The following is a 16,540-nucleotide window of genomic DNA, read 5'->3' on the forward strand; positions in this document are numbered from 1 at the left end:
CAAAACCCTCATCTAAGAACTCACCACTAAGAGGTTATAGGGGATTTTACAACATTTGGGAAAGGCGGTTATTAAAGCAGATGCTTGTAATCCTGTGTAATTGCCTGACAGAGTACAAATTTCAGCCATGCATGGATGTAGTAGATAATGTACATAGTACCCTATCGAAAGATATAAATTTTTGCAAGTGGCGGTGTACGTCAATCATATTTAACGACAGCTGCAGTATACAAACGCACAAGCAATGAAGTGCCTTAAGGTCAAAATAAAGACTTCCACTACTCAAAATGATTTCTTTGTTTATTTAGTAAATTACCATTTTTTAGTCGAGGAAGTCTATTGTTTAGAGTGGTAATTTTACCCTCAGCCAAACATAAATGAGAGCGTTGCCTGTTGATTTATTTTTTTTTTTTAATTATATTTGATATATTTTATCGATTTCTTGTGTCCCAAATAGCAGCCATAGAATGAAATTCTAGAATTTTTTCGAGAAAGTTATATGCAAGATGTAATAACATCAAGTGTTCCGGCCAATTTGATGTATACACATTTGAGACTTCTTTAAATCCATCATTGGAAATATTTTTCGAAAAATGAGGCAGAATGAAAAAAACGACTACAACTGCCAAGTCTGCGTAATGAAAACGAATATCATTACTACCTGGTACACTTTATGTCCTTGCACATGTGAATTGGAAATGTGAAAAAAATTGAAAGAGTCCAAATGAAAGTATTCAGACCAGAGACCAAAAAAAGTAATCTTTATTTAATTTTTTTCTAAAATATAGTTCATACTACAACAAAATCCATGTAACTTAAAGTTTCACAATGCGCATGAAATCTTAAAAAAAAATCCATACAAATATAAAATTCTGATTAAATTTTTAGAAAAATTCCAAGTATGCAGTTTTATATAAATAAACTTATATTGGGCATTTGGCTGAGCTCCTCCTATTTGTGCAGTTTTATAGCCGTGGCAGTTTAAAGTCGCCCAAAATCCGCGTTGATTTTTACAATTTTTTTTTTTTTGGTTTTATAAAAATCATTCTCATCTGACTCGAAAAAATTTGGAGCTCTTAACAATCTTCCATCGTTTATTATATCAAAGCCTCTGTCAATATCTTGAAAATGAGTCATTCTTACTAGCTTTCAAAATTCAGGTGCACAGACATTCGTAAATTTTCGTATATTTCTTCTGATATTAATTTGCTTAAAACCAACTTTAGTACTCGTACCAGGTTGTGGTGGGTTTAAATTTAAACTCGGATCTGAGCTGAAAACCAGGTGCTAATTCGACTGCGATTACAATAAACTCCAGTTGTTCTTAAACCTCGGTTTAACAAATTTTGGCTCGGCTTTATTTTTTAAGTGTCTACTAAAATTGTCACAGGGGCCATGGCTTTCTTCTCATTTTGGGAGAATATAATATTTTAAAGGGTATTTCAAAAGACGCACCTAGATGTTTTACAATAAAACATGTAAAATTTAAATTGCAAAATATAATATTTTATAATATATTGTAGTATTCCTCATATTTCCATTTTTTACGTCCTTAAAGGTGGAAAAAGTGCTTGGGCTGATTAATGAAAATTTTAAATGTTGGGAGGTAAATTATTTTACATTATTTATTTGGGTTTTAAGAGTGATTTTAGCGCTAGAATTTATTTTTTAAATATTTGATGCACAGGTCCCCTCCGCTGAGTGGTCCAAATCACCGGTTTTCAAATCGATTATCTTAAATGTAATTTCTAATAGAGAGCTTGACCACGGAAACACAAGACACAAGTTGTTAGTCTGCATGCTTTTAGAAGTGGGAGATCTTCCTTAGAAGCCATCCAAGATGTAATAGCTAGCGTAGAACATGCCCAGGCAGGTAATCGATACTGCAAACGCTTAATACTACTAGCCACACTGGATATTGGAAATGCTTTCAACAGTTTAAGTTGGGACGACGTAATTGAAGCCTTAAAGGTAAAATTCAAGATCCCGAATAATCTATTGAAGATTATTCGTAGCTATCTAAGCAATCGCGTGCTCTTATACGAAACGCGAGAAGGATGTAAGACTAAACAAATAAAAGCAGGTGCGGGCCAAGGATCAATACTCGGACCTGAACTGAATATATGGTACGATGAAATCCTTCGAATAGAGATCCCTGAGGATTGGATTTAGTGGGATACGCAGATAGCATTGCAGCTGTAATAATCGCTCGAAACACTGACGAAGCCAAGAGGAAGTTAAATCAGGTGATGATCCGAGTTCAGCCATGGCTAGAATACCATGATTTAAAGCTGGACACAAAGAAAACAGAGCTAATCCTTCTAACGAACAGACGTATCCCATTAGGAGTAGATATACAAGTACTCGATGTCACTTTATCGACAAAAAGAGTGGTCAAATACCTAGTAGTGCAATTAGACACTAGGCTAACTTACTGGGCGCACATAAATCATGCTGCCACAAGAGCTGCCAAAGTAAGCGGCATTTTAAGTAAGCTCATGGCAAACCTTGGAGGTCCAACGCAGAACAAGCGAAAACTTTTAATGGACACGACGAACTCGATTCTCTTATACGGATGCGAAATATGGGCAGATTCGCTAAGGGTGCAATGGCGGCGGAAAATTCTGCAATCTGTGCAACGCACCTGTGCTCTCAGAGTGGCTTCGTCATACAGGTACTGTTCGTACCTAAAGCAACGGTTTTAGTTATCAGCGGAACCATCCCTATAGATTTTCTAGCACAAAAGCGCAAACGGAGATGGAAGGCAAAAATCACAGAAACCCCAGTACCACGCTTCTCCGATATTGGAATTCAAACGCTCACACTTTGGCAGGCAATATGGAACTCTGAACGGTACGTAGATGGGCAGCGAGACTAATACCCGATCTAAAAAAGTGTGTAGAAAGAAAGCACGGTGAGGTTAACTATTACCTCACACAGTTTTTGTCCGGGCATGCGTCTTTTCGCAAGTATTTGTGGCGAATAAGAAAAGGGAGCCTTCCAAACTGCATATATGGATATATGGTACTGAGTATGATGATGCGAGAGGTGGAACATAGAGAGAACAAGTCTGGAAGGAGCTATTGGTGTATTTACACCTGAAGAAATTATCGAAAAAATTATGATAGACGAAGAAAAATGTAATGCCGTCACAAATTCCGTGGAGGACATTATCCGAAAAAAGAAGCGTGAAATGGAAAGTTATGCTGAGGAGCATTGAGCATAGGTTCCTCAAAACAGCCGACTCTGGACGCTGGGTGAGTAAGTAAGTACCTCGAAGCAAGGCGGAAGCAGTCCCGGGGTGGAGGGAAAAATTCAAGAGAAGAGGAGGGATATTTTTAGTGGAATCACCACACACGTAGTGGCGACGATTACTGTATGGTGCGAAGGCATTTTTAACCCAACCTCACTGCCAAAAAAAAAAGTTGTTAGTCCTTTCGAACTTAACTCAATTTGCTACAAGTATCTACATGTTCTTTCGAGATTTGTAATTTTTCAAATGAAATGATTTGGCTCATGGTCAGCGAGCAATAAATATTAAGAAACAGCAAAAACTTTAAAACTTTTGCAGGGTGAAGAAAATTACAGAAATTTAGACCATAAAGAAGAAGCAAATTAAGAAAGCGACCACTATATTCAGGAACGGAGCAACACAGAGTGATGAACACTGATGACCTCAATTCTGCATAGAATTATAGTAATGGTATAGTTCTAAGAGGATGAATTCAAAAATACAACTTAACGAAATGCAACAAGTTGCATTATATTTTACTAAAAATAAACTCTGAAGCAGCAATAGATTTATAAATCTTTCATTGGCAGCAATCATTGGCGACACGAATAATTAATTTTAGATAAATAATCTGTAGGCGACATATGCTCTTAATAAATCAGCATTGGCATCAAAGTCATTACAAAAATCTGTCAACTGTCTCTTGTTAAACCTAATTGAAAACTATAAATTATGGCTCTGGAGTAGACGGTATGAAAACAAAATTAAAGTAGGCTAAAGTAACACTAAATCTATTTAGGGATAGTAAAGGAAGAAAGATATGAAGGAAGAGAAAAAATGTGAACGTGTACATATGAAAAGACGATATCATAAGTTCCATGGAAAAATACTGAGAGGCTATTTTTTTCACAGTGGAATAAAAATGGCTATCGACACGTCAAACGTGGCAGCGGCCTTTCAAAGTTGAGAGGTTTCGGAAAAACTCAATTTAATTATTATTTTTTGCATACAAATTCAATTCAATTATACATATTTTAATTTATTCAAACAAAATACCAGAAAAGAGGGAAAACGAACGATATATGCCCGTTGTTTATCGATTCGATAAATTATAATAAAATATTTATAAAATGTATATTCAGGTATTTGAGTTTCAATAATCACTGCAGTTTGATTACTGATCGTGTATTGTGCTATTTGATTAATTAATTAATGTTTCTCGCAAGTTTTCGTAAAAACAAGAGGGCAACTTCTTGTCGATGCGATCCAATTCAGACGCAATCTGATACCAAAGCCCACCAAGTTTATTCGCCAAAAGCCAATTAAGACTCAATTAATATGATTTACTTACTTTGGTATGTAAAGTAACATAAGCTCGGCGCAAAAAACTTCAAAAGTAAACACATGTACTTTATGGTTGAAAAAAGTGCATATATTTTTTTTATCTCGTACAATTTACGACGAATAAAAATTATTTTTTCTAAAAGCGGTCGCCACTCGGAAGGCAATGGCAAAACTCCAAGTGTATTTCTGGCATATCTCCTCATACAAAATATCTGCCGTCCGGGGTCGACTTAAAACTCTCAATTTATAAACAACATCAAGACGCACGCCACAAATAGGAAGAGGATCTGCGCGATTTTGACCGAGATTAACAATCGTTTCTTTCTCGTGCTACCCGGCGCCAGTTGGACACACCAAATGAATCTAAGTTCTTCTGCATCTGATCTTTTCTTTGCTACCACCAGCTGGTACCGAATCGAATACTTTGGAAGCTGGAGCATTTGTATCGATTCGGACGACATGACCTAGCCAATGGAGCCACTGGATCTTTATATCGTCGTAAAGCTCATACAGCTCAGTGATCCATCTCCTACGATACTTGCCGTCATCAACGTCCAAAGGTCCAAAACTCTCAGCTGAATCTTTCTCTCAAATACTCCAATGAAAGCATCATTCGACATTCTCATCGTTTACGCTTCTGCGCCATACGATAGGACGGGCATGATGAGAACCTTTTAGTGTTAGTTTTGTTCATCCAGAGAGAAATTTACTACTCAATTGCCTACTTAGTCCAAAGTAGAATTTGTTGGCAGGAGAGGCATTTTATTATCGGGGTTCATCGAGCTGGTTCGTCGGTAAATGAAGTCTCTTTCGAAATCATAATTGTCAACAGTGACGTGGGTGACGATACGCGAGTGCGTCGACTGTTTGCTTTTAATTCAGCTTTGAAAAAGCAGAACTAACAGCGCGGGTTTTAAGTCGGTGATGTCAATATTCTCGGTTTTCTCTATTTTCGTATAAACAAATAAATGATTGCTGTTTTGACATAGCGTATGATAAGGTGGAAATTTCTGATGGCAAAAGTTCATTCAGGTCCTCAAACCTGAGTAGAGAAAAGGTGGTGAATATTTTGCTAAGTAATGGCATGGAGATATCGAGACACAGTCGGATATTTTTGGTGCCCTCCGTCTAACTTAACAGATAGAACTTCAGATATGCAGTGAAATTGTTGGCTGGTGATTTTTCATAAATAGTTTAAGCTGCCTGCATGACAAAAAGGTCTTTTTAAATTGGTTTACTGAATTTTCAATAAATATTTTTTTAAAAGATTGAGAGTTTGTTTCGAAATCACGAGACTTTGCAGTTTTAAGCAAACATTAAAGAACCACCGGAGCAAAAACGCATACTCATGCATTATATTGTGTACCTAAAGCACACAGGCAAATCATGAGATTAACTCAGCTACGGAAATACACCCAAATATTATTTATGTATGAATATTGCATGCTGTTGTTTTATTTCCTTCGACTACAAAACATAAAAAAAGAATTATTTAGCTGAGTGGCACACGTTACGCCAAATATATATTTATGTGTATGTATGTATGTATGTGTACCTATGAATGTATGGCTGTGTGTAAATAAAAGGCCAAAGTAAAACGAATTGTGTTTTTGGAACGATATTTTGTTCTGCTGAACGGAAGCAGATACATTCATAAGTAAATTGGATCCAACACCGATCAAAGGACAGGGCGGAGATGTACGATTCGCAACCCAAAATACTCATAATAAAATGAAAATCAGTTTTCTAAACAATGCCATATAAAAGTAAATTGAAATGAAGTCCAACAAATTGCAAGTACGATCATGCTTGCAAACATACATATTTATATGCGATGTACATATGGATGCGTGTGTATATTTTAGGAAAGACCACTTTGGAGAAGGAGGAGAGAAGAGCGCGATTTGGTTTTTATTTGATTTTTTTTTTTTTGAAGAATAGAATGAGGATTGGAAGGTTGGCGGGATTTGGCAATCAAATGCCTGCCAACTAGCAAGGAAAACAGTGAACGGCCACTCACACACACATATATATATACATGCATGTATATGTATGTATGATTGCATGTCTTTTTGTCCGCCCAAACGCTTCCAAGCAATGGCAATGAAATCTAGCATCGTGTTATTTTTTGTTTTTGTTTTCAAAGGAGAACTGAAATTAGATAAGTACGATACTAATATAATATAAAACGAGCATGAAAACGAAAATAGACCAATGGAAAGCGTAGCGAAAGGAAACTAAATTTAAATGCTGTGTCGTAGAAACGTTTGCGGCAATTCGCGTGCGGACTGTGTGGATTGGAAGCGCTTGACTGCCCAGTTGTTTGGTTGGCTAGTCGTTGAAGTGGCCGTGTGCAATATTGTTTATATTTTTGGCGTTATTTATTATTGTCAGAATTTTCATCAAATGCTAATAAGCGACGGTGGCGGCTGCAAAAATCAGCCGAACAGGAAGAAAAGGGATTGTAATAACAAGGGAAGGAGGGAGGGAGACAATATGAGGGAGAAAGATTAAAATTGCGAAGACAGAACGTTAGCAGTGCCAGCAACAATAACATCAGGTTCAGCAACAAGGCCGCCGTCGGCCAACGAATAGCAAAATTTTTGGAAAACAAAAAACAAAACTAAGCAACAAAAGCAACAAAAAACAACCGAGTAAAATATTTCAAAAATATTGTAATAGTTTATACAAATGAAAGTCACTATTACAAGAGACATACATACATATACACTCTTGGTCAAAACTTAAGCACCACCTTAGACATTTTCTCATATACCAAATTTTTTAATGAAATCGACGATTAAATTAATGCAGAAACAAAGAGTTTTAGGATAAACCAAAAAATTTAAAAATAAAATAAAAAATACAATTTGGAATCGCAAGACTGCAACGTTGAAAAATAAAGCAAACTCTTATATACCGTTAAAAGTTTTAGTGGACTAGACTGCTTCGATAGAGTAGACTTTGCGATACCAGTAAATAGAACTGGAAAAAAATGAATGAAAAAATAAATGATTAATGAATTTGAACGGCTCGTCACAGAACTGATCAATATTTTTTGATTGATTTTTAAATTGCATTTTCTGTACATCCTGAAAAAAGGATTTAAAATTACGCGGCTTAAAGACTTCTTCAGAACACGACAGTTCAAAATTACCCTCCTCTTCAAGCTACTAAAAAAAAGGTAGAGTAGAATGGGGTAAGATAGGCCATTTTTTTTGGAGAGCTCTTGCTACGGTGTTTTTGCATTGATTTTGAAAAATAAGCAAGATTTTGAAAGGTTATTTATCTGCTAACATTTTGGTTATACTGACTTATGTTTGGCTAAATATTTTTTGGAAGCTGCATTCAATAAGACAAAGGTACTTTTTTCGATATTTTCAAAATCGGGGGGCACGATAGGTCACTATGTGTGAGAGGAAAAGAACAATGTACATGGCTTGGAAATTAACGTTTTAACTTTTATTTATAGAGTATGAACACTGCACATGTTATAAAAGTTAGGAATTTTTCTTTAATTCATCACGCGAGCACGTAATGTTTCGAACGGAATTTTAAATTGTTTAGAGGCTGATCGAACACTAGCGCCATCTCGGACTGCCGCGATTGCGTTTTTTACATCCTCTTCATTTCGTTTCGGCGTTTTTCGCACATAATTACGCACCATTTTGCTGCAAAAACAATTAAAATTTATTTTATTCAATTAAAAGTAGTGACCTATAATGCCCCCAGACGGCTGACCTATAGTGCCCCCAAGCACATGTTTTATGTTAGTGTCGATATTTTTTTTTAAAACAATAATATCAAAAAACTAACACATTATTCGTGTTCAGCATTATTTTCTACGTAAAATAAAACTCACCTGACAAATATTTACATACATTAAATGCACTGCACCGTAGAATAAAAAAAATGTTATGTCGGAGAAAAGCTCACAAAAAACTAAACGACGCCAGAACTAGGATAACTAATGAATGGTGACGGCCGAAATGACAGTCGCAAACGTTGTTCCCCACCACGTATTCAATTCACATAAGACGAGTGACCTCTGCAAAAACAGTGCGACGAAATCCCCACCTACCTATTGTACCCCCATACCTATCTTACCCCATTCTACTCTAATAATAGTAATAAAAATTACTAGTAAAAATAAAATTAATAGTATAACTCGAATTTAGTCGAAGAATTATCAGAAAAAAACGGTTAGTCATTCAACGAACAGCAAAAAAGCCAAGCATGTCAATGAACAGGGAGGCCAGACGTGACTTCGGCGAAATCCTCCTCAACTGGAGACTGAAAATGGCAAACGCTTGCTCTCTACACGGATCAAAGTACATTGTGACGCGACATTAATAATCATTTTGTTTTTGAATAACTTGGTTACTAACTAAAAAAAAAATTTTGAGTGATGGAAATCTTTATTTTGATCTTTACGCGCTGCATTGCTCGTCTTTTTGTGTACTGCAGCTGTCTCAAGTCACAAGAGTCAAATGTTATAATCTTCCGACAGGACGATTAGTTTTGCGCCACCTTTACAACCTGAACGATTCGCATTGAATAAGGCTAATAAGGGAAAGATTGAAGCTAAATATTAAGAACAAATGTAAAGCATGTAGAAGGCAGCGCGAGTATAATGGGCCCTGAATTACTGCAAGGATTAGTACTTCAGCACAAGAAATGTGATATTGTTATATACCGACAAACACATGTCACTTAAATAAAATTTGTTATGTTGGTACACTCTTCATATGAACGTATGTGAAGTTTCATTAATCTGTTAATACATTCAATGGTTTACAAACCCTTTAGTATCGACGTGTCACAGTATTTTCGACAATGGAAAAAATCAAATGCAGTGTTAGAATTTTTATTATTTATTTTATTTTTAAAAGTAAAAGGAAATTTATGAACGAATCTTGAAAGTGTGAAGGACTTTTCGTGATCAATTACTACAGTAGAAAGATGGGTTACTGAATTTAAACGTTATCGTACAAGCTCCTTAAAGACGATCCACGTCCAAATCCGATTGAAAGAGATTTAGTAGAAACCCTAGAGATAAACATGATAAACGGTTCACTAGACAGGGCTAGTTTACTGAGGCGGTAGCCTTTGGTCGGGAAAACCCCTAGTTATTCCGATAACGTAGAACCGGCTGCCATGGGAATGAAACCCTAGGGATCTCATTGGGCAGTGTAAGCAATCTTTTGACTGAAGTATTGGGTTTCATAAAATTGTGTGCACAATGGGTGCCGCATTCGCTAACAATGGAACAAAAACATATTCGAATGCGATTTTCTCAGCAACATTTGGAGCGTTTTCGAAAGGATAAAATGGATTTTGTGCATCGATTCATTACTATGGATGAGACCATGATCATAAATCAAAACAAGAGGCTCAAGAGTGGTGTGTACCTGGTTCTTCGATTCCGAAACGAGTTTGTGTAAAGAAATCGGCCAAGAAGATGTTAGCATCAGTTTTTTTTTGGATGTGAAAGGAAATTTGTTTGTGGATTACTTCCAAACTGGTATAAATTAATTCTGAATATTATTGTAACCTTTTAGACCAGCTGAAAAAAAAATCGTAAAAAATACTTAGTAATCAAAAGAAAGAAATTATTTTTCATCAGGACAATGAACTGCGTTACAAGAGCATTTTGACAATGGCTAAAATCCAAGAATTACAGCTCGTATTGTTGGAGCATCCGCCGTATTCACCAGATTTGGCCCCTAGCGACTTCCATCTGTTTCCAGACCTCAAAAAATGCATGCGTGGGAACGATTTTTCATCAAATGAAATAAGATCTTCCCTTAAGGGACGGAATTCATAAATTGGAATCTCGTTGAATCAAGCGTATTGATGTTCACGGAGACTATACTGAATAATAAAGTATATTTCAAAGAATAAAACTGTGTTTTTCTTATCGAAGCGTAAAACCTATTGAACAACTTAATATATCATATATACTTATATATTATGTAATTGGCGCTTACACCCTTTATTGCGTGTTTGGCCGAACTCCTCCTCCTATTTGTGGCGTGCGTCTTTATGTTATTTCACAAATAGATGGACCTACAAAGCTGGTTTTTATGATAAGCTTTTTCAACTGTTCCTATCATTTTGATATTTCATGCAATGGGATTCGAACCTGTGCACTTCTGAATGTTAGTCACGCATTAACTCGTACGGCTACGGCAAAGTGGTGATGCTTGTTAGCACATGTACATGCTCGTACACAAAGTGAGTTTAATAAGTAAGGTGTCTTTTCAAATTTCGCGGGAAACGAAGCACATTCGATTTTCTTTTTTTTAATTTTTGTTTTGTTTTGTTGTCTTGGAATACATGTCGTATTTGTTATATTTTCAACAAAAAAAAAAAAAACAGATTAAAATATCCGAATTTTTTGTAACAAAATAAGACCGTATTTTTATCGGACTTTTTATATTCCCAAAACAGAAAATACCTATAGTATAGATAGTGATTTGCCTCAACTAAGGACATAAAATCCGCATCGTTGGATCAGCTCAGGCTATACCAAAAGGGCTTTTGGTCGAGGTAGTTCGACGATTGGAAAAGGCATGGGCACAAGCATAATATATCTGAGGGGTATTACATTGAAGGGGATAAAATAGATATTGACGAATAAATAAATATCTTTCGAGAGAAATAAAAAGCCGCTTTACTTTTCGAAAACATCTCGCTTATTTGTACAAACACATTGGGCGTATATATATAGACGGGTATCTATACAATATCGCTTATATATGTGCATACATAGATACATACATACATACATATGTACGTATATAATACATTGCATTGAACATTTTAAGCGATTCTTAATAACCTCGTCAATTTTATTTTCTTTTTATGTTCTTGTGCGCGTGACAACACAGCGATTTATCATTTATATTTTGCATATTATATTATATTATTTTTATATTATTATATATGGATACCTTGTTTATGCGAACTCAAAAAAGATTGCGAGGACAAACCATATATCAGTATGGCAAAACATTATTTGCTTAACAAAAGTTCATATGCTAATAAAAATACTGATAATGTTGTTGCTACTGTTGTAACAGTAGAAGCATATACTAGAAATGCTGCGAGAGTGACAGCCCGGATCCTTCCGGTAACGTAAAATCTACTGTCTACGGTAGCTGATGGTGAATCGGGCAAAAATTCAATAATTGAAATGCCATTTTGAAGGCCAGCGTCACCGGTTAAGGTTAATTTTTGCAATAGGGAAACTTGTTTAAAATGTTGTGAACTAAATATACAAGTTATAAGTAAAGTGAAATATTAGCGAGTGAAAGGCATTTAGTGCAGTTTGATCCAAAACCAAAATTTTAAAAAGGGTTGCCCCGTACGAAAAAATGAATGAATTTGACTTAAATATACCATATATGTATTTAGTCTTGCCATAAATTCCGTTATTTTTGCTTTTGTTCGTATGCATTGTCTAAATTATATTCAGTTTCGTGGCAAATTTCGCATCTTAACAATGGAATGGGCACCTAAGGAAACTCGTATTGCAATGATTGCATTACAAAAGTGCGGTAAAAGTGCAAGTGAGATTTACGAATTACTGAGAAAACTTTATTTTCCCCAAACGTCTGAAGTGACAGACAGAAAAAGTAGTGGTCGTCCTTGCGTGGCAGCCTTAAAAGTCGAGGAGAAAGAATTCGCAGTAATCCCCTTAGAAAGCAGAAAATCATGTCCAGGGAAATTAATATATCAACCAGATCTATGTCAAGACTAATTAGAGATGATCTCCATATGAAAACCTTCCGTCGCTCAACTGGTCATCTTTTCACAACGCGCTTGAAGAAAATTAGACTCGACAGATGCAAGCAGCTTCTCTGGTGGCATGCGGCCAACGGCCAGGAAAATAAATATTATTTTCACAGATGAGAAAATTTTCACTGTTGATGAAGTTTTTAATAATGAAAACAACAAAATCCATGCTGAAACTCTTAAAGACGCAAACAATTTCGTTCCAAGGGTTCAGCGTGGCCATCATCCACCCTTCGTTTGGTGGGGAGAGACCTGTAAAGGCGATGTACTTAGGATGAAGGAGATGTACTCTTCGTTTCTGCGAAAAAGGGGTTAAGACCGAGGCAAAAGTGTACCAGGAGGATGTCTTAGAAGGCGTGGTGAAGCAGTTGAGCAGTACTCTCTTCAATGGTGAGCGTTGGATCCTCCAGCAAGATTCCACTCCAACCCATAGAGCAAAAACCACCGAACAGTGACTAAAACACAATATTCCTGGGTTCATAGCCGCAGAAGATTGGTCGCCTGGATTGGTCATCTCTCAAAATATTTTTTTATTTATTAAAAAGTTATTCAAAAACAACTGATTATAAGTAAATAATGATAAATTTTGGGCCACCTTGTAGTATTTTAATCGAGAAATATTAAATCTAGAATCAATAAAGTTTGGCAGGCATTTGTTAGAATGGTATCTTTCATCTTTGTTTTTTTTTTGTTTGTGTTGCAATTACTTTATTAGTCTTCAAAGAGGTATAATTAAAAAAAAATTACTTTTTTAATTTCCTTTATTCTATAAACGTTTAAGGCAATCACGTGTCCATATATAAAAGTACATTCTTGGAAAATATAATAGGAACAAATATTTTTATGTTTTTATTATTATCATAATTTTTTTTTGTGCAAACTTCATTTATTTTGTACCTTACAAGGTCAAACAATTAATGTACAAATTTTATCTTTTGTCCAAAATATTAGACCTACTCCTCGCTCTGCAGAGCATCCCGTCTATAACACATTTTTTAGTTTCGACACAAGAGGTTTCTTCTTGCAAATTGCAGCATTTTTGTTTTGTTCTTGCTATTAACAGCCTGTATCGAACTGTCCGCCTTGTAACTTGCAAATTTAGCTCAGTCTTATGTTCGTTTGATGAGAAGAGAGGTTTAATTTCGCTGTGACGTATGAGTTTTTTATTATGAATTGCTTTAAAAACTTTTGAGCATTTCATTAATTCTGCTACCCATCGATTTTCCTTGTTTTCTTACATTTTTCATTAATCTGGTGATACAGTCCACTCGAAAAAGTGAAGTGCACTATTTCTATAATATTTTCCAACAGATTTATATTGAATTTCCTGAAGTCCTGACGTGCTATCAATAATTGACCTCCAGATCGCACACATATCGATTTTTTTCTGTGTGCTAAACATATTGAAATTTGCCCAACTGTATGAAATACATAATACATACTGCAAAAATGGAAGTACTTGTGGTACTCCAAACCTTTTCCTTATAATCCACTTAAAAAATCGTAAAAATCATCCCACGAAAATTGTCACGAGCTAATTCAATTCTTAGTAACTGTAAACAACATACATAAATTACACTCAAATGTGGAGGTGGACAATGGTCACTATATAAGTAGTGACTCACGCTTTCAAAGCATTCTTGATTTGCGATCGTTAAAAAAAAATAAAACAAATTTTCAAAATGTTGCAATGCGGGGGAAATAATTAAACACAATTTTTTCACATCTTCAGAACATTACAGAACTTTGTATAAAAGTATCACAAAGCTCGAGTGAACCAAGAATGGCTAAAAAGCAACGTTCCAAACTTCATAAAGTCCACACAATGGCTCTCAAATTCGCCAGACGCGAGTCCGATGGATTATTCTCTTTGGGCCATTTTGGACAGCAAAGTCCGAACTAAAAGATTCACCAGCATCGAGGCGCTAAAGAAAACCATTGCCCGTGAATGGGCCAAAATACCTTCAAATCACATTCGGGCAGCTTGCGATTCATTTCTGAACCATCTCAAGGCCATAGTCAAGGCCAAAGGTGATCATATCTAACAAAAGTAAATTGATTCTTGATTTTGTATCATTTTCACACATCCTTTGCTTCGAATTGAATAAAAGTAATTTTCCAAGCTAATTTTATGGCCTTTCTAATCAGTTACACTTCGAGTGCCGGACCCTGTACTATAAGTGCAGTCATGAGAGAATCCCTCTTTCTTTTTTTGTAAGTATTTAAATTCAAAAACAATTGTGCTTGAGTTCCCATCAGCTTTTTAACTATTGAATTTATATCCTGTATTAAATGACTTAATAGATTTGCAATAGCTTCTGTGATCCTATCGAACACGCCGTCCAATATTTTCGATTTTTTAGCGATATCACAAACAACGTTTTTTAAATTTGACTACTTTAACCTTAAACTAGGAGGTGAATAGGTTAATTGGTGTAGAAATTGAGTATTAATGATCCATGGCAAAAGGGAATAGATTTTGCGAGTACTTACCAGACTCGTGAATAAAAATATTCGGTAAGCTATGTATCATAGTTGCATAGTTGCATAATTGAAAGCTCGAAGTCAATTATATCAAGTTTATTAGAAATAAGGCTTTTAACAACGTCATTGCATAGCAGAGGATGCGTTCCTGCTAAAGCTGTCCAAATACAGACATCGAAAATATTCACCCATCGACACTCAATATTGCTCAGTGGTGGCAATGTTTAATATGTGGATCCCCTTTTTCCGTTTGAAAAATCAGAGGGTTTCAGTGAGCCGAAACAGCAAATAATATAAATAATGCAACTGCACACAGAGTACAAAAGCATAAGGACCTTACGATGCAGCCCGATAAGAAAAGCGGAAATGCACAGGTTCGCGAGTTTACACTTGAATTCGCGACCGAAAAAACATTCTCTAACGTTAAGAATGGTATTTTGGACACTGACGTGACTCTTGAATTATGGAAATTTTTATTCCACCATTCGGTTCTATGCTGCCCGGAGTGAAATTTATAAAAAAGATTAAAATCCTAAATTGCCAACTATGTAAAAGAAGAAAAGTGGGCAGAACCAATTCACTTGTCACTGGAGTATCGCAATAGAACTGTGCGCATTTGAGCAATAAAATCTTTTCTCGATGAACAAAATCCACATTTTAGATATATATCTCATTATACCGGTGCTATCGCATGGTGCAGAAGCATGGATAATCACAACATCTGATGTTTGTGGTGGACCTGACAAAATACTCCTATCAGGACAGCCACAGGATGCCTCCTAATATCTCGCCTGCATATCTACACGTTCCCAACGAGGCTCTATAAGTATATGCTCCCGGTTAAGAAACACAGTAAAATGAGCAGCAAGCAATTCCTTCTAGGCTGCTTTTACTGTTGGAAGCACCCCTGCAGACACTTCCTAGAGGCCTCACCCATGCAAACACCTGCTCGAACCTGAGCCACCCCCCAGGCAAATCAGGAGGCATTTCCTCAACTACGCGGACGAGATCTTAGACAAAACAAACAGGCAGCTACTGGATCGGACAGTGTACAGACAGGCCATAGACGACATTCATCGGGAGACTCTCAGCATCTTCTTAAACTCCCGACCCCCGAATGCCGTTATCGGAGTCCAACCACCACCAATCGCAGACGAAGAGCTCCAACTTCCCCGAGAGTCCCGCGTAACCATGGCAGAATTACGTTCTGGATATTGTAGCAGGTTAAACTCCTACTTATCCAGAATCGACCCCGACATACTAAACATATGTCCAGCATGTGAAGGCAACCCGCACGACCCTAACCGCCTATTTACATGCCTTCTTAAACTCACTCACCTAATACCCCTCTTCCTCTGGGCCCAACCTGTTAGATGAGTTAGACGATAACTACACCGCACTGCCAACAACAACAACAACAATATCCGATCAAACAACGAGCTTGTGTGCAGTGTATTTTTAAAGTTTGATCTATTATGTAAGAGTGGTCTGTGTCACGCCTATTTTCAAACCTTTTTCAAATAATCATTTTGTTTCCTTCGTCATTATGACATGTTTCATTTTCATTATTTATATATGTATATATTATACTTTTGGAAATTATCGATATGTAGAAAATGGTGTGATTACTTTTCTCATTTGCTACTATTCAGCGGCTATCTACATTTCCTAGGCCTTGGG

The 16,540-nt window shown here is 36.2% G+C and overlaps 1 protein-coding gene across 8 annotated transcripts in view; it reads right to left on the minus strand.

Moving 5' to 3' along the window:
* Nucleotides 1–16,540, minus strand: part of LOC128864973 (leupaxin) — a 103,854-nt gene that overhangs the window by 19,288 nt on the left and 68,026 nt on the right. The window lies entirely within an intron of this gene.

Source organism: Anastrepha ludens, chromosome 5, assembly GCF_028408465.1.
Source record: "Anastrepha ludens isolate Willacy chromosome 5, idAnaLude1.1, whole genome shotgun sequence".
Lineage (NCBI taxonomy): Eukaryota > Metazoa > Arthropoda > Insecta > Diptera > Tephritidae > Anastrepha > Anastrepha ludens.